This window comes from Arvicanthis niloticus, unplaced genomic scaffold (assembly GCF_011762505.2).
Source record: "Arvicanthis niloticus isolate mArvNil1 unplaced genomic scaffold, mArvNil1.pat.X pat_scaffold_172_arrow_ctg1, whole genome shotgun sequence".
NCBI classification, from domain to species: domain Eukaryota; kingdom Metazoa; phylum Chordata; class Mammalia; order Rodentia; family Muridae; genus Arvicanthis; species Arvicanthis niloticus.
Genome location: NW_023045644.1, coordinates 67,977 through 86,867, shown reverse-complemented (window position 1 = coordinate 86,867; position 18,891 = coordinate 67,977). Strand labels below are relative to the sequence as shown.

Genomic DNA, 18,891 nt, shown 5'->3' with positions numbered 1-18,891 from the left:
TGGCTTTTAATCCCAGCACTCGGGAGGCAGAGGCAGGGGGATGACGGTAATGGAATAATGATCAATAATCATGTCAATCAATAATCAATACTAATCGATGGCCAAGGTTCAATAGTCCATAACCAAAAGTGATCAATATTCATGATAATCAATAATTGATAATCATCAGACAGTGCTAATCAATAATCAATACTTATCAATAGCCAATAATGATCAACATTTGATGATGCACGCCTTTAATCCCAGCACTTGGGAGGTAGAGGCAGGCAGATTTCTGAGTTCAAGGCCAGCCTGGGCTACAGAGTGAGTTCAGGGACTTCCAGGGCTACTCAGAGATAGCAGCCGGAGACTACATTTCCCATAAGGACTCGCGCCAAGATGGTGGTCGAAGAACTAAATGCGCACGCGCAGCAAACTCAATCCAATGTGGTGGCCGGCCTTTGAACTACATATCCCATGATGCCACGAGGAAAAAGAAAGATGGCGGCCGGTGGGAGACTACATTTCCCATGAAGGCTCTGGCCCAGTGCACACACAAGATGGAGCCGATTGATTGCACCATGAGACAACCGCTGCCACTGTCACAGTCAGGGAAAATCAACTCTGTCCCGGTGGTATCCTCGGCCTCCTTCTGACATCACAAACCGTGCAACGCAACCCGATGGCCCACTGCTGGGCCGCCGCAGATCTGGGAGATGACCAGAGCTTCCAGGTACCGTGGCAGGCGGGCCTATGGACACGCCCCCAGACTTGTAGGAAGGAGAACTGTATCATGTTGGGCATTATTAGTAAAAGATCCCCAGGAGTGGAGACCCTCACTCTAGTCTCTAATAACTGGCAAGACAGCAAGAGGCTTTATTTCGGGAATCATCCAGCTGAGGTAGAGACTCAGAGCAAGGAGTGTCGACCTCGAGGCCAGGGGGAGAAGGGTATTTAAAGGAAAAAAAACCCACAAACCAGGGGGGTTAGGGGGAAACCAAGGAAGGATATCATAAAAATAGTGGAAAGTCCCAGCCCATCATTCAGTCGGTCATGTGGGAAACATCTTGTACATGTTTTTTCTCAGGAATTGAATTTTGTTCAACCATCTACTTGTGGTCTGCCAGTTCCCGGAACAACCCAGCCATCCTGTATTTTTAGTTCTGCTTTCTTTGTGGTCAGCTAGTTCCTGGAAGCTGGAGCTAGTGAACCGGCTTGCCTACCTTCTTGGCTCAGCTCTAGGGGTCATAAAAACTTTTCATACCCTTTATAAATTTTCATATCTTTCAATTGTCACCTGGTCATCGTTTTCATGAGGACACAAGGGTAACCAGTATGTGTGAAACTGACCATTGATGGACTGTGATTACTATTCTGGGCTTTCATTTTAAGATCTAAAGTAAAGTACTTAAGTACAGACACAGTGGTACATGCCTTAAATCCCAGGAGATGAGCGCCAAGCAGTTCTTTGATTCAAGTCTTCCTGGTACAGCACATGTTTTAGGTAAAGAAAAGCTTAGATACAGGCAAAGTGTTACACATGTATTACCCAGCATTCAGGAGACAGAGCCATGCAGATCTCTGAGTTCAAGGTTCATCTACTGAGTAAGATCCAGGACAACCAAGCTTAGGCAGTGAAGTTGTTGAAAAATATAAAGCTGGTGATGATGTAATAGAAGAGGCCGTGTTCCAGCCCCAGCAAGCAGAGGAACTCAGCAGCTTTGTCCATGTGGTTCTGGGAGAAAAGAATAGAAGGAATGACCGACACAATTGATGCAGCTTAGCTGTAGTTAAAAAATTAGTGGGGATGAAGAAGAAACCAGCATCACTGAGGTAAAATCTTCTGGTGAGTGTTTTCTGAGAGGACAAAGAAGCTGTGTTCCAGAGATAGCCAAGGTTGTACCTTGTTGTGCACCTGGAGATGATCATATGTGAGAATCACCCAGGTGGTATTGGTTTTTAGGCATGAATAAATCTCATGCAGAGCAGCTAAGGCTTGGCACGGTGAAGAGAGTGTATGACAGAAACGCAGCGAATCCTAGTTGCAGGGGAAGAACCCAGCATATTGAAGATGTCAGTCCCATGGGATGAGCAGAAAGAACAGCAGCAGCAGTAGAGCAGAGTCAAGTAGAACCTAGAGTGGAATAGATGGAAGAGCTGGGGAAGTGACCCAATCTCTTTTGAGGAGCGCAGATGATCATGTGTGGATCCCAGATACTGGAACAAGAAGCTGTAATATTGAAGTTACCTTTGAAACCCCAATATTTTGAGATTCCAGAGCTGTGGGGTACCTGCTCAGGAAAACAGTTCCAGACAGTGCAGTAACAGATAGTGAGGCAGGTCTTTGGATCAAGTATCTTTTCGACTGCCATGCATGGCTTGTGCTTGAACAGGAGCATCTTTCAATAATAAGGACCTCAGGCACAAAGATGAGTTTGTAAAGCCCAATTAATTCTGTTTTAGAGAGCGCACAAAGTCCATTTGACTAAACATCCTATGACAACGCCTCCTTGTCAACAGCCAGTCAAAATACAACAGCAGGGTTAAGCTACATATCGATAACTAATACATCTTACAGAGAAAAAGTTAGTCTACCCATCATGGTTGTCAGATGATTTTGCCCCCTTGATTAGTTCCTGCAGATTATGCCAGTCATGCAGCTTTTAAAATATTAAGTTGCTGGACTGCATGTTAATGTCCCAATCTTGCTGTAACTGAAATAAATACCCAGCACTCCTAGACTTGGTCTCTCAGATTTGATCTCACGTGAGGCTGACTGGTGAGAATCCTTATTACAGAGCTCATAATAAAGACCTCCATGTGTTTGCATTACAATAGGCTCCTTGTTGGTCATTGGGGTCTCTCTGATTTGGATATAACATCTTAATGCATTGACTGGAACCCCAAGACCCTCAGGACTCCCAACTAAAGGATTGAAAGGCCGGTTGTTAAGATGAACCATTGTTTCTATGTCAGTGGCTTGTCTGCCAGATTTGTGTGTGTGTGTGCCTTGGTTTTCAGGTTTTTCTTGAGTATCTGTGGAGGGAGATGACTAAATTGAACATGGAACCCTGCTACAGTGGATACACTGGAGAGTCATAGCCCCGAAGTGCTTTGAAGAGTTCCAGAGCCTGGTATAGTGGATGCTGTTTCTCTGGTCTTAATTTCTGGGAAGGTTAGAGCAGACTTGGAACCCTGACAGGGCTCACACTTGCCATCCTGTCTTCATTTTCTCCTTTGTTCAAGTGGAGGAATCTGCTGGGAAGCCTTTAGCGCCCCCTTGTGGCTGTCTATTTTGTGTGTGGCACTTTGTTATTCTCTCACTGAGGAAATGAGACAGATTCCACCCTAATCGATTTAGTTTCTAGCCCCACACCTTGGGTTAAATCCTTCTTAACAACAGGACCTAGACCCATTGACTAGTCCATGACAGAGAGCCCTTTGAGACAGCATCCAGGGCAAAATCAGGCTCTGCCTACCTTGTTTTACAGGGTAGAAAGACAAAGACCTCATTTCCCACCTCCTGAACTACCCTCTGCCCAGTTCATATGTGACTCTATAGTTTTGAACTTGGAGCTGTCATGAGATGGAACGTCATTCTTCATCGATTCTAACAAATTTAGCATATCTTCCTTGGACCAGAGGTCTTGTTCTTTGTGGTGACCATTTCTGGGTCTGTGAGACAATCTGCTTTTCTGTCCACCTTCCAGCTGTTTTAGCCACATCTTTGTTAGCACTGGCCTGGGAACCCAGGATTATAGATGCCTCACCCCAGGTCAGCACAGCCTCTAAGCTCCCCATTCCAGTGTATCCGTCCCTGCTCTGAGCCAGGTGCCCTCCCTATTTTGTCCTTGCTCAGCCACAACTCCAACTCCCTCATGAGGTGGCAGGAGCTCCTGTATTGATATGGTTAGCTCATTGGTTTTGGGTTTTTACAACTTCCTCATTTATTATTGTGTCTGTGTCATACTTCTTTTTGGTTCTCAGCATTACAGAGCTACAGTCATCTGAAGGAACTTCAATTGAGGGCGTGTCCTCATCAGGATGGCTGGTTGCTATGTCTGTGAGAAATAGTGTTGATGATTGATTAGGAAGACTCTTCTAGGGGCTGGTGAGATGGCTCAGTGGTTAAGAGCACTGACTGCTCTTCTAGAGGTCATGAGTTCAAATCCCAGCAACCACATGGTGGTTCACAACCATCCATAATGAGATCTGATGCCCTTATATGGGTGTCTGAAGACAGCTACAGTGTACTTACATAAAGTCAATTAAAAAAAAAAAGGAAGACTCTTCTATGCCCAACAGTGGTGGTACACGCCTTTAATCCCAGCACTTGGGAGGCAGAGGCAGGCAGATTTCTGAGTTTGAGGCCAGCCTGGTCTACAGAGTGAGTTCCAGGACAGCCAGGGCTACACAGAGAAGCCCTGTCTCGAAACCCCCCCCCCCCAAAAAAGGGAAGACTCTTCCACTGAGGGTGGCAGGATCCCTAAGTGGTCCTGGACTGGATGAGAGAGCAGGCTGAGCTTGAGACAGTGACCAAGCAAGAGAGCAAGCCAGGAGACAGTGTTTGTCCATGCTTTTTGCCTTCAGTTTCTAATCTAAGCTCCCAAAATGATAGACTGATCTGTCAGAGCCATGTACAACAACCACTTATTACCTGAGATGCTTTTGTTTAGAGGATTCAATCACAGCAGCAGAGTAGCAGTTAGAACAACAACAACAACAACAACAACAACAACAACAACAACAACAACATGGTATCAAAGGGTTATTTTGCTGCTGGACAGAATCTATGTTGTAGATTGCATTCTGTGGACAAGAACAAATTTTGTATATAAAGGTTTTTGGATTGGTTGGTGTCTCTAACTCTCCACTGGGGGGTCCTGCATGACTGCAGATGTGGCCTCTTCAGCATCCATATCTTACTGCTATGCATCTCAGCTAAGATCAATTCCATAGTCTCTCACCATACCTGTTGCTGGTTCTCCCCGATTCCCCTTCTTATCTGCTCTCCAATCCAGTTCTCTCTCTTCCATCTGCCTCCTATGACTGTTTTATTCCCGCTTCTGAGTGAGATTCAACCGTGCTCATTTGGGCCTTCCTTCTTGTTTAGCTTCTTTGTGTCTATAGAGTGTAGTATGGGTTTCCTTTTTTTATGATTATTATTCACTTGTAAGTGAGTACATACATGCATGTGCTTTTAGGTCTGGGTTACCTCACTCAGGATAATAGTTTCTAGTTGTATCCATTTGCCTTAAATTGATAATGTCCTTGTATTTTATAGCTGAATAGTTTTTCCTTTTGTAAATGAACCACATTTTCTATATCCATATTTTGGTTGAGTGACATCTGGGATTTTTCCAGTTTCAAGCTGTTATAAATAAAATGGCTATGAACTTTGTGAAGTCACTACTCTAGGTCTACCGCCTGCACAGAGTCCCTCTATCCATTATCCTCTGTTTCTCCTTTGAGAAGGTGTGGGCCCCTGGGTATCTCCACACCACAGTGCATCAAGTCTCTGCTGGGTTAAGTTCATCCTTTCTATTGAAGCCAGACATGGCAGCCCAGTTCAGGGAGCATTTTCTAAAGATAGACAGTAGCTTTAGGGACAGCCCCTGGTACAGTTGTTGGAGGACCATCATGAAGACTGAGCTACACATCTGCTACATATGTTCCAGGGGCCTTAGTCTAGACTGTGTGTGTTATTTAGTTTGTGGATCAGTCTGTGAGTGTCCCCAAGGGTCCAGGTTAGTTGAGTCTGTTGGTCTTCCTGTAGAGTTCCTATCCTCTTCAGGGCCATCAATCTTTCCCCCAACTCTTCCATAACAGTCCCCAAGGACCATTCAATGTTTGACTATGGTTCTCTCTGCATCTGTTTCAAGTCAGCTGCTGGGTGGAGCCTCTTAATGGACAATTATGCAAGGCTCCTGTGTGGGAGCATAACAGACTATCCCTAATAATGCCATGGATTAGTGCTTGTTCATAAGGAGGGTCTCCAGTTGGGCAAGTTTTCATTGGCCATTCCCCCACTCTCTGCTCCAGCTTTACCCCTGTATTTCTTTTTAGACAGGACATATTTTGTTTAGTGTGTCTACTGTGTTGTGGTTGAAACTGATTCTTCAGCTTTCTTCTCATGTTCCCATACATTCCCCATTTGGTCTCAGCCCCTAAATCAAGTAAGATACAATATAAACATTTGGTATTCAATATTAAGCTATTTTGCAAGCCTGGTGGATTTATATTTTTAACTTTATATCTTTTGTTTATTGTTTTCAAGATAAAATATCTCTGTGAAGCACTTCCTGTCCTGATTGTAGATATAGAAACCACAGAACTCACCTGACCTGTTTTTGTAAAATAAGCACATGCTTCTGTGTACCTCTTCATCCACGTCGTTAATTTTAAAATTCGGATATATATATATATATATATATATATATATATATATATATATATATATAATTTCTTCGAATGACATATGTTCATGATATCAATACTGCCTGAGGCTTCACACTCATTAGATTCTAGGTGTATGTCGTTCTGCCTTACCCTTGTGTTTGTTTTGAAATTTTTGAATAAATGAGAGTATTGTGCCTGTGTGGATGGATATGAATATCATGTGTGCCTCATCTTTACTTTTGTCAGAAGATGTCCTCAGTCCTCTTGATCTTGAAGTCATGGGTAGTTGTTGATCCACATGTAAATACTAGAAACTGACTACCATTATGTGGAAGACCAGCAAGAGCTTTCCACTCCTGAGCTCTCTTTCTTGCCCTATGTTTCTTATTTCTGATCAACATATACATTACTAATATTTTCATCTGTCTTATTTATTTATTTATTTATTTATTTATTTATTTATTTATTTGGTTTTTTGAGACAGGGTTTCTCTGTGTAGTCCTGGCTGTCCTGGAACTCACTCTGTAGACCAGACTAGCCTCAAACTCAGAAATCACCCTGCCTCTGCCTCCCAAGTACTGGGATTAAAGGTGTGCGCCACCACCGCCCGGCTTCATCTGTCTATTTTTAATTGTTTAAACATGCATTCCCTTGTACTAAAATTTATCAATGTTGCTGTTTAAACTGGTTCACTTCATGTTTTTGCAAGATGGATATAGAACTGCAGTGAATGTATAATTCTTTGTAGGAAGTTCAGTAAAGAATCATGAGTTCTCTCTGTCATTTTTATTTCCTTGGTTGATTTTTACAGGGGAGTGAGGGTCTTAATATGTAACTTTGATGTCCTGCAACACATCACATAGAAATTGCCAGCATCCAGCTCAATGACATACACCTGCCTGTACCTCTGTGATTAAAGACATGAGCAAATATACACAGCTTGCCCATCATTTTTGTAGTTAGTAATTGTTCATTCAACTTTTCAGATGTGTGCTCAGTACAGTTGATCTGTTTCCCCTGTATATCCCTCTCAGTTGCCAATTGTGTTGCAAGGCTATATCCTATTCAAAGAGATCAGAAGCAACACAGGTGAAACTTACAATTCAATTTCCTTCTAAAAATGACAGAATGATTAGATTATAACTTCTGTTTCAGGAAATAAGTGGAGGAAGCACCAGAATTACATTACTACATTGTCTAGAAAATATCCATTTATTTACAGTGATTTTAGGATCATGCTTTGTGTTGTACCCATGTGTGGGATATTTTAGGATGCAGTGACTTATGATGATGTGCATGTGAACTTCACTGCAGAAGAGTGGAATTTGCTGGATCCTTTCCAGAAGAATCTCTACAAAGATGTGATGCTGGAGACCTACCGGAACCTCACTGCTATAGGTAAGACTGTGAATTTTGTTTTGCTTTTCAAAATAATGGAACAAGTGATTCTTGGTTATTGATGAATCTTTGTTATTTCAATTGAGAACAAGGAAGATTAAGTTGAATAAATCAGGTTCAGTGCTGTCAAAATTCACAGTAACTTGAATTTTACATAATTTCCAATACTGTATCATTTATTTTCTGGTACTGTGTTTTAGGTTACAGTTGGGAAGATCATCATATTGAAGAACAACCTCAAAGTTTTAGAAGGCGTGAAAGGTAGTTTTCATGTGCAAGATGATACAAATATGCCTGTGAGGAAATTTTAATGTGTTCTGGAAGCCCTAAAGAAAAGCAAGTGTGAAAAAAAACAAAAAACAAAAAACAAAAAAAACAGTCCTTTAAGTATAGCTATGATTATAATATTCTCACAAAGCCATGTTCCTCAATGTCAGTTATCTGACTTATGTTTGTAAGGCATTCCTCTAAGGAAGAAGACATGGAAACAATGCCTTAAGAGATACCTTTAATTGATTTGTAGCTCCATTAGAGCTTTGCTGTGGGACTACCAATCTGAATAGTCTCATAATATTTAGATAATGCACATTGAATAGTGATAAATATATATCCAAAGCCATCTAATAAGCAAATAGTCCATGGTAACTTTGGTGATACTCATATTATTGTAGTGACATTTGTAAGTTTATTGAGTGGTCAGTTAGTGAGAGTGAAGAAAGTTGTGGAGAAACCTTAATCCATGTACCACATGTCTACAAAAAAAAATGTCAAATGATATGAATTCAATTTGGAAACCTTTCACTCGTTCTTCTATTATTGGGTATATCAATTGTCAGAATGGATAAAACCTTGTGAGCATAGGGATGTTCAAAGAAGCAACGTACCTCTTTCTACTCCAGAACAATGAGAAGATATGTAGCATTTTTTGTTAGACTTTCTGAATACGAAAGACATTTGCAATTAATTGGTTTTCTGACATTAGTGGGGACATCCCCAAGTCCCAGTGCAGAAAATCTCTCTGGGTACTAGAAGTTTGAAAATTCTTCTGTTTGTCCTGGCTCACAGTGCTGCTGTGTTGTGATTCACACTACAGGAAAAACTAAGAATACAATCAGTGTTTTAATACTCTGATGTCTTCAGTCATGTGAAATACATGATATAGAAATCTCATATAGAAAAAGGATGTTATAAATGTGAGCTACATGATTTTACCATCACAGGTATTTTCAAAGAGGTAAAGCAACCCACAGTGAGCAAGTACAACCATGAACATCAAAGGGATAAAACCTTATGATCTGAGTGTTCTTTATTATTAGACCAACTGCAAAATTTATTCATATTGATAAAAGGATTGATCAGGATAATGACTGTTATAAAGCTTTCACATGTACCCATTATTGTTGCAGGCATGAAAGAAGTCATACTGGAGAGAAACCGCATGAATGTAATCAATGTGGTAAAGCCTTTGCAAGATCCAGTCATCTCCAAAGACATAAAAGAACACACACTGGAGAGAAACCCTATGAATGTAATCAATGTGGTAAAGCATTTTCATATCACAGTGGCCTCCAAGACCATAAAAGGACACATACTGGAGAGAAACCTTATGAATGTAATCAATGTGGTAAAGCCTTTTCACAACGCAGTCATCTCCAAGTCCATAAAAGTACACATGCTGGAGAGAAACCTTATCAATGCAATCAGTGTGGTAAAGCCTTTTCATGGCACAGTACTCTCCAAAGACATAAAAGAACACATACTGGAGAGAAACCTTATGAATGCAATCAATGTGGTAAAGCCTTTTCACGTCAAAGTACTCTGCAAAGACATAAAAGAACACATACTGGAGAGAAACCTTATGAATGTAATCAATGTGGTAAAGTCTTTTCACGTCAGAGTGGTCTCCAATATCATAATAGAACACATACTGGAAAGAAACTGAATGTCATGAATGAGGTAAAGCCTTTCCAAGACACAGTCATCTCTGAATACACAAAAGAAAATGTGCAGAGTGAAACCTTATGAATGTAGTCAATGTGATAAAGCCTTTGCATGTCACTGTACTCTCCAAACACTTAAAAGAACATACGCTTTAGAGAAACCTTACAGATGTAATGAACGTGGTAAAGCCTGTGCATATCTCTGTAGTCTCCAAAGACATAAAAGAACACAAACTGAGCAGAAACCTTTTGATTGTTCTAAAGTTGGGAAATTGTTTACATGCCACAGTGGTTTCTGAATACAGAAATGAACACATATGAGAGAGAAACCATCTGAAAGTAAACATGTTAAAGCCTCTGCATGTCCTAATCATTTTTAAAAGTATGAAACAATTTATAGTAGAAATAAACTATGGTGACTTAAGTTTGTTTGACCCTAAGAAGTGGCAATATTAAGAGATGTGCCTTGTGGGAGATGTTACCTTTTTGAAGGAATTGAATCACTATGGTGGTGATCTTTGGAGCTCAGGCCAGTATAAAACAGACCCTCCTACCACTTGGCTGGAAGACAGTCTCTTCTTGAATGCCTTCACATGAGGATACAGAACTCTCAGCTCCTTCTCCAGCATCATGGCTGCCAGCATGCTGACATTCTTGCTATGATGGCAATGGACTAAACATTTGAAAGTGTAAGCCAGGCCCAATTAAGTATTTGCCTTTAACACAGTTGCCTTGGTTACAATGTCTCTCATTAACAATGGAAATTCTATCTAAGACAGAAGTTGTACCCCAGACTTAAGTATTGTTATGATAGTCCTGACCATGTTTTTTTGTTTTGTTTTATGGAACAATGTGAATTTTTAGACTTTGGGTTTGTATATGCATTAAGTGGAATTTAATGGGCTGTCCTAGTTGGATTATGAAACACATATGTACTGAGGGTGATTTGAACTTTGTGTATAGTTTTTATGATGTTTTGCAGAAGAATGTTGCTGCCTTTTGCCCTTGTCTGTAGAGTGTCTCTGAAGATAAGGTAAAGAGGTTAATGTTTATTGCATTGACAAAGGAAGTCTCAATGAAGCCAGCAAAGTCTTTGACCTATGTTTATTCTCATGATGATTGTTTTGAGCAAGCATAGTAATCTTAGAAAGAAAAAAATATAACATGTTAGGTCAAAAGAGAAAATCTGACCAGGAAGTTGAATGAAGCTAAATTCTGTGATCAATGATATTAAATGGAATTAAAGGAATGGTGACATTAGTGCACGATTCCATCCACCTAAACTTATAAACGTGAAGTTGGACAAAGGAGAACTATATCGTGTTAGGCATTAGTATTACCTAGTTGTTTTCATGTGGACACAAGAGTTACCAGTATGTGTGAAGTTGACAATTGATGGATTAGTGATTACTATTCTGGGTTATCATTTTAAGATCTAAAATAAAATACTTAAGGACAGGCATGGAGGTATGTGCCTTAAATTACAGAAAAATGTCAAGCAGATCTCTGATTCAAGGCATCCTGGTACAGAACATGTTTTAAGTAAGGAAAAGTTTAGGTATGGGCAAAGTGTTACACACGGATTACCCAGCATTCAGAATACAGAGCCATACAGATCTGAGTTCAAGGTTAATCTACAGAGCAAGTTCAAGGACAGCCGAGCTTAGGCAGTGAAGCTTTTGAAAAATAGAAAGCTGGTGATGATGTAATAGAAGGGGCCATGTTCCAGCCCTAGCCAGCAGAGGAACTCAGCAGCTTTGTTTATGTGGCTCTGGCTTTAGAGGCAAGAATAGAAGGGACAACTGAGATGATGCTAGTTAGTCATAGTTAAAAAATTAGTGGGGATGAAGAAGAAATCAGCACCACTGATGAAAAATCTTCTGGTAAGTGTTTTCTAAGAGGAGAAAGAAGTTGTATTCCATAGGTAGCCAAGGTTGTACCTTGTGGTGCAGCTTGACTCAGTCCTGTGTAAGAGCCATCCAGGTGGCACTAGTTTTAAGGCATTAATGTTTCATGCAGTGTAGCTAAGGCTTGGCACTATGAAGGAAGCATGAGAGGAACGCAGTGAAGACTGTCACAGAAGAACCCGATATATTGAAGATTTCAGTTCCGTGGGATGAGCAGACAGAACAGCAGCAGCAGTTGAGTAGAGTCAAGCAGAACCTAGTATACTATAGAGGGAAGAGCTGGAGAGAGACCCAGCTTTTGAGGAGCGCAGATGATCATGTGTGGATCCCAGATACTGGAACAAGAAGCTGTAATTTTGAAATTACTTTGGAGACCCCAAGAGTTTTAGATTCCTGAGCTGTGGCATCATGTTTTCTTTCATGCCTGCCTTGCTTCCTGCCGTGACAAAAAAGGTCTAAATCTCTGAAACTGTAAGCCAGTCCCAATTAAACTGTTGCTTTTATAGGAGTTGACTTGTACATTTCTCTTCATAGCAATGGAAACACTAAGACAGAAACCCTGTGAGTGTATTTAATACAGTCAAGCCTTGGCACAATTCTCTAGTCTTCATTTGTGGGGAAGAAATCTCGCCGGCGGGGGGGGGGGAAGAGTCCGGCGGCGGGGTTTCGGCAGCGGGCTTCCCACACTGCCCCCGGAAGGTCCCACATTCATGCAGCTGTCAGTGGGCGGGCCGGCGGCTGCATCAGCAAGGTTCCAGGGTTCCAAGAGCTGGGAATCTGGTGGAGAGACCATGCGACACGTGGAGTCCGATTTTCCAAAGCTTTATTGTTCATGACATGGTAAATGGATGTAGGTGGTACGCGCTTCCCCTGCCAAAGGCCAGGGGAGTCTCATTTTATAGGGAAGAAAAAAGGGGAGGGAATAACTTAATTAGCTATGCCCCTGGCATTTTGATAATTCATTAATATTTAAATCTCTGGAGGTAGAGACTTGTTAATCACGCCCTCTACCTGTGTCCTATGTGACTGAAGGTAACAGGTTAAATGGAGTTAACTCATCCAAGGCCCAACATCCCACCCTCTTTTCTTTCATAAAAAGAGGGGCGGCTCTGTATCATCTGTAGTCTGCAAGGTGCAGGTTAATGAGAGATGTGGACCCTGTGGAGTAGTCTGGAATCTGGGAGCATGGGGAGATAATTGCCGTCCCTGACAGGCAATGTCCTGTTGGGTCCCCCGGCTATCTCAAACCCAGCACTCTATCAAGGGGGCCTAGGAACAGAGCTGAACATCCTACCGTCCCTTAAAGAAGCTACCTAGCAGGGGGCTAGGGGCTAGAGTTTGGAGTTGGCAATTTTGAGAGAGAGAAAGAGAGAGAGAAAAAGAGAGAGAGAGGGATGACGGTCTCAGCCGCGAGAAGGAGTTTGTCAGCCAAGGGAAAGAGTCTTAGAAAGAGGTTTACAGCAGTTGCTGTGGCTTGAAGGACAGCTATTAGCTGTGAAGGAACCCCCTCTGTGGAGCTGGGGGGATGGGAAGAGTGGGTGGCTAAGAAGCTGCCTCCATCTTGCCCATGAGCTGGAGAACACGTGGGGAGAGAGACCTAGTTCTTTTGTATTAGGCAGGGGTTAGGCTATAGCTAAGAATCAGAGAGAGAAAGGGGAGGTAGGGTGGACAGAGAGAGAGAGATGTTACTCACGGTTTTTGCAGATACCAGCGGGGGGCGCTTGTGGAGCTGGCTCTGCGCACGTTGTCCACCACCTGTGGGAAACAATGTAGGCCTGTGCATGGGTGCACGAGTGTGGATCTCTGTCGCTGGTCTGCACCATCCTTTGTCAGAGATAGGGCTATTGTAGAGGAGCAGGGGCTAAGCAGGGCACTCACAGTGCGCAAAGCAGACCCTGTGGTAGGAGTCTCTCGGTGGGAAATCTCCGTTTTGGGCCCCAGCCTCGGTGGGGGGGGGGGTGCGGCAAAAATGGTGACTGGGGGGCGCATGGCAGCAGGTCCAAGCGCCGAGATGGGCCTCCATCTGGGGTCTCGGACTCCGATAGAATGGAGGCAGGGAGCACGCGGGGCGCGCTGAGAGAGGACCAAGAGACTTTACATCTCGCAGGAAGTATACTTGTTTAGCAAACTCAGCCAGGATGATTCTTGTAGACGCATGGGTGGTCGTGCCCCACGTTGGGCGCCAGATGTTGGGAAAAAGGGCTGGGGATCCCAGGGTTTCTCCCGCCATGCTGTGGGTAGTCGGCTGGGAACGCTCTGGGTTCCTCCAGCTGGAAGTTGGGCCCAGCTGTTCATTAACAAAAGCCTCTCCGTGGCTCCTCACGGTTCCTCATAGCGGTACGGCCCCAACACACGATGAAGCCCTTGGGTTTCCAAAACTGGTTTATTCACATGTCGGATGGTGGATGGATCTGGATGCATAACCCCATAAACCCAGGATCGACCTGAGTTAAAAGGGGAGGGGAGAAGGGGGGAGGGGCTGGGGAGGAATGTTTAATGGCTCCACCTCTGGCCTTCAGGTACCTCATTAGTATGTAAATCTCTCTAGGACCTGTTCGCCCCCTCCACCTGTGTACGTGACTGAAGGGTGAAGGTGAAATGGAGATTAGACCTCGTGTTAGGCCCAACATTCATTATCATGAAAGAATACATGCTAGAGTCTAAGCATGCCTCCTGTGACTCAGGACACGCCTCTTGGGTCTTAAACACACCCCCAGAGTCCTAAACATGCTCCCTGTGACTCAGGACATGCTCCTGTGACTCAGGACATGCTACCTGAGCCTTAAACACACTCCCTGTGACTCTGGACAGAGTTCTAAACAGGCTCCCTGTATCACAGGACACACCCCCATGAGTCTTAAGCACTCCCTTTGTGACTCTGAACATACCCTCTATACTTTTTTTTGGTTTCTAGAGACAGGGCTTCTCTGTGTAGCCCTGGCTGTCCTGGAACTCACTCTGTAGACCAGGCTGGCCTCGAATTCAGAAATCCACCTGCCTCTGCCTCCCAAGTGCTGATATTAAAGGCATGCGCCACCACCGCCCTGCTTATGCCCTCTATACTTAAGCTTGCCCCCCACCCCCGTGTCTCAGGACACACCCTCTGAGTTTTAAGCACACCCACTGTGACTCAGGACATGCCCCCTCAATCTTAAACATGTCCTCTGTGACTCAGGATATGCCCCTGAGTCTTAAGCATGCCCCCTGTGACTCTAGAGTGGCCTCCTGAGTGCTAAACATGCCCCCTGTGTCTCAGGACACACCCACAGAGTCCTAGTGGACATGTTTAGTATAATGAAGACTTTGCACACCTCTGTGGTCTTCATCATTATGAAACTATTCATATTGGATAGTGGTTACATACTGTGCTAAAGCCTTTACATCATGGGGTCCACTGAGATCCAACACAACTCAAACACAGGACAAGGCAAATGATAAGAATTCATTGTAATCAAGTCACTGCTGATAAATCAGGGCCACAAAATTACACTCAGAAGCTTAGCTGCAATACCCCAGCCTCAGCCCCACCCTGAACCAGAAAGTTATATAGCTTCCAAAAGTCAAAACCACAAAGTCCTGTGCCAAGTTACAGTTACATTTTTCTCCCAATCACATTTTGTTGTTGTTGTTGTTTTACTCTATGTCAAATGATACAGAATATAGGTTGTATGGTCAACACTATATAGCTATTTGTTCTTTTGTGGTTAGGAACATGCATTATATTTTGAGGAATAAAACATGAATAACAGAAATTATGGTTAGGAACAGTTGTTATGTTTTAGGGAACAAACCATGAATAATGAAAGCTGGTCAGATATTATTAAGTACACAGGTCCCCTATGCCCTGGAACTTAAACTTCGTTTCAGTTTGTGATTAAATGAAAGTTGGTAACAAAAAGGCAGTCCTTAGGGCAAGTTTCTTTTGCTTCTTCTTAACATTTGTATATTATAGACATATTTGAATACATAGCAGAACATATATTGAAGATATATCTTACAAATTTTATCAATGAGATAAAACCTTTTCACAACACAGTCATCTATGAACATAGAAGAACACATCCTGGAGAGAAATGCTATGAATAAGCAATGTGGAAAAGCCTTTGCATGTGACAGTCATCCTAGAAACCATGAGAAAAAGTCATAATGCGAGAAACCCTATAAACATGGTCAATGTGTTAAAGTCTTATACTTTCTGATATCTTTATAGAAGACTAAACTTTTTAGTAAGTAATCAATCTATTAAAGACTGTGCATATTACAATAGTCTTTGAGTACCTTCAATAATATCAAAAGTAATCTGTGACTACAATTAATTTGTATGATCTTACCCAACACACATTGAGTTACTCAAGGTTATTCATTATGTAGAAAAAAAATGTGAAAAGCTTCAACAATCAGTTCAAACTTTACGATGTCTCTCTATTTTGTTTACACTGGTAAACTCATTTGTACATACGAAGGCCACTGGTTTTTCTTTTTCTTTTTTAGTTAATCATGTATCCAACAACTTTGCCGAAAGTGTTTACTAGCTCTGGGAATTGCCTTTGGGAAGTTTTAGTTCACTTGTGCTTACTATCATATCATCTACAGATAAAGATAATTTTACTTTGTCCTTAAATTTACAATTTAATGTTAACTTATTTAACATTAAATTTTAAGTTGCAATATAGGACTTGGAATATAGGACTAGTTAACATTAAACTGTAAATTGCCATACAGGGCTAGTTAGTATTAAATTGTAAATTACAATATAGGACTAGTTAACATTAAACTGTAAATTGCAGTAAAGGAGTAGTTAACATTAAATTGTAATTTCAATATAGGACTAATTAACATTAAAATTATAGATAGTATTTTGAATAGATATGGAGAGAATGGATCACCTTCTTTTCTTTGTGAATTAGTGGAATTAATTAGAATTTCTCTCCATAATTTAACGTCAGCTATAGGTTTGCAGTAAAGTGACATTATTATGTTTAGGTACGTCCCTTGTATCCTTAACCACTCCAAGAACTTTATCATATAGTGGGGTTAAATATTGTCAGAGAATTTTTCATCATCTAAGAGATTACAACTTTTTCTTCCACTTTAATCACATTATGTTGAACCATCCCTGCGCCTCTTGAATTCAGCCTACCTCATTGATCATGGCGAATGATCTTTTGATGTAGTTTCTATTTTATTTCATTTTTTCTGTTTTATTAAATATTTTTACATATTTGGTTTTAAGGAAATATTGGTCTACAATTCTTGTTTGTTACTGAGTCTTTATATTGACTGGATATTTGAGTAACCATGGGTTCACAAAACAAATTGGCTAAAGTTTCTTCTTTTTGTATATTGTTAAATACTTTGAGGAGTATTCTCATGAACTCCTCTTTGAAAGTCTGGTAGGATTCTACCCTAAAATTCATGGCCCTGGGCTCTTTTTGGTAGCAGATGTGTAATGACTTCTCTTTTTCTAGATGTTTAGGCAGTTTGAGTTGTTTCCCTTAGTTTGATTTAACTTTGGTAAGAGGAACCTATTGAGGAAATTTTCCATTATTTTTAGAAATTCCAGTTAGATGAAGTTGATGCTTTTAAAACTATGTCATTACCATTCTTTAGATTTCTTCATTGTCTTTATTTTGTCTCCATTTTCATTTTAGATTTCATTAATTTGGATATTCTCCATCTTTTAATAAGGGTTTGACTATCTTGTCTAATATAAGGCTCAAAGGACCAATTCCATGTTTCATTAATTCTTTGCATTCTTCTCTTTCTATTTTGTTGATTTCAGCCCCCAATTTTATATATTTTTTTCCTTTTTGGTTTTTCGAGACAGGGTTTCTCTGTGTAGCCCTGGCTGTCCTGGTACTCACTCTGTAGACCAGACTAGCCTCAAACTCAGAAATCTACCTGGCTCTGCCTCTCAAGTGCTGGGATTAAAGGCATGCGCCACCACTGCCCGGCCCCAATTTGATATTTTACTGATGTCTGATCCTTTTTTTTTTCATTGCTCACTTGTTTCTGTTCTAGAATTTAAAGCATTCTGTTTAATTGCCAGTATGAGAGCTCTCCAGATTTTTCATGTAGGTATTTTGTGCTATGAACCTTCATCTTAGAACCAGTTTCATTTTCTTTGTATTCTGTAAAATTGTGCATGTTTCTTATTCATTTGTATTGGATTCTAGAAAGTCTCTAATGTCTTTCTCATGTTTGTCTTAAGCTATTTTTCATTCATAGTGATGTGTTCAGCTTCCATGAGTTTTTAAGCTTTATGTTCTTTCTGGTTTTGTTGCTATCCAGCTGTAATCCATGGTGGTCTTATAGGATTCATGGTGTTATTTTAATATTCTTGTATGTATTGAGGTTGGCAGTGTGTCTGAATATGTGTTCAGTTTATAAGTAAGTTTCATGAGGTGCTAAGCAGAAGGCATATTCTCCTGTATTTCAGTAGAATGTTCTCTAAGTATCAGCTGGACTCATGTTCATGTTGTCAGTTAGCTGGAATATTTCTCTTTTTTTTTAAACGGTGGAGATGTCTCGAGAATTTGTCCACTGGTGAGAATGGGGTATTTAAATCTTGGAATATAAGTGTATGAGTGTTATGTGATTTTAGGTTTAAAACACTTTCTTTAACGAAAGTTGGCGACCATGTGTTTAAGGCATAGATGTTAAAATTTGAGATGTCATCTTTGGTGATTATTTTTTTTCTTTAAGGAATTTGTAGTGTCTTTATCTGATTCTTTTGATTAATTGTTTAATATCTATTTTGCTACATTTTAAAATGACCACACCAGCTTGCTCCATTAATCCACTTGCTTGGAATATCTTTTAACATTCCTTTATGTTGAATTAATGCTTATTCTTGATGTTGAGCTATATTTCTTGTACGCAATTGAAGGATAGATTTTTTTATTAGCATCTATTCTGTTACCCTTTGTCTTTTTACTGGTGGACTGTGGTCATTGATACTGAGAGAGTCAATGAACAGTGATTGTTAACTTGTTTTATTTTGTTGTTTTTGCTGCTGCTGCTGGTTGTGGTGCTGGTGTTGGGGTATTTGTGTGCTTTCCTTTCTTTTGCAGATAATACAAGATTATTTACTACCTGTGTTTTCATGTGTATTGTTAACTTTCTTGGGTTGGATTCTTTGTATATAACTTTGTGTAAATTTGTATGTTTAGATAGATATTGTTTAAATTTTACTTTAGCATAGACTATCTTATTTTTTCCATTAATAGTGATTAAATTTTTTCTACATATAATAATCTGGGCATCTG

General features: G+C 40.9%; 1 long non-coding RNA gene across 3 annotated transcripts; it reads left to right on the top strand.

Annotated features, from left to right (window-relative positions):
• Window positions 1-474: 474 nt before the first annotated feature.
• Window positions 475-12,219, top strand: LOC117701665 (uncharacterized). Of its 3 annotated transcripts, XR_013070249.1 has the most exons (5): window positions 475-712; window positions 3,001-3,113; window positions 7,650-7,776; window positions 7,977-8,037; window positions 9,183-12,219. It is a non-coding gene; the product is annotated as an uncharacterized LOC117701665 (long non-coding RNA). The 3 variants fall into 3 exon arrangements; XR_013070250.1 differs by lacking the exon at window positions 3,001-3,113 and having other exon boundaries at window positions 7,601-7,776; XR_004605796.2 differs by lacking the exon at window positions 3,001-3,113 and having other exon boundaries at window positions 476-712.
• Window positions 12,220-18,891: the final 6,672 nt, after the last annotated feature.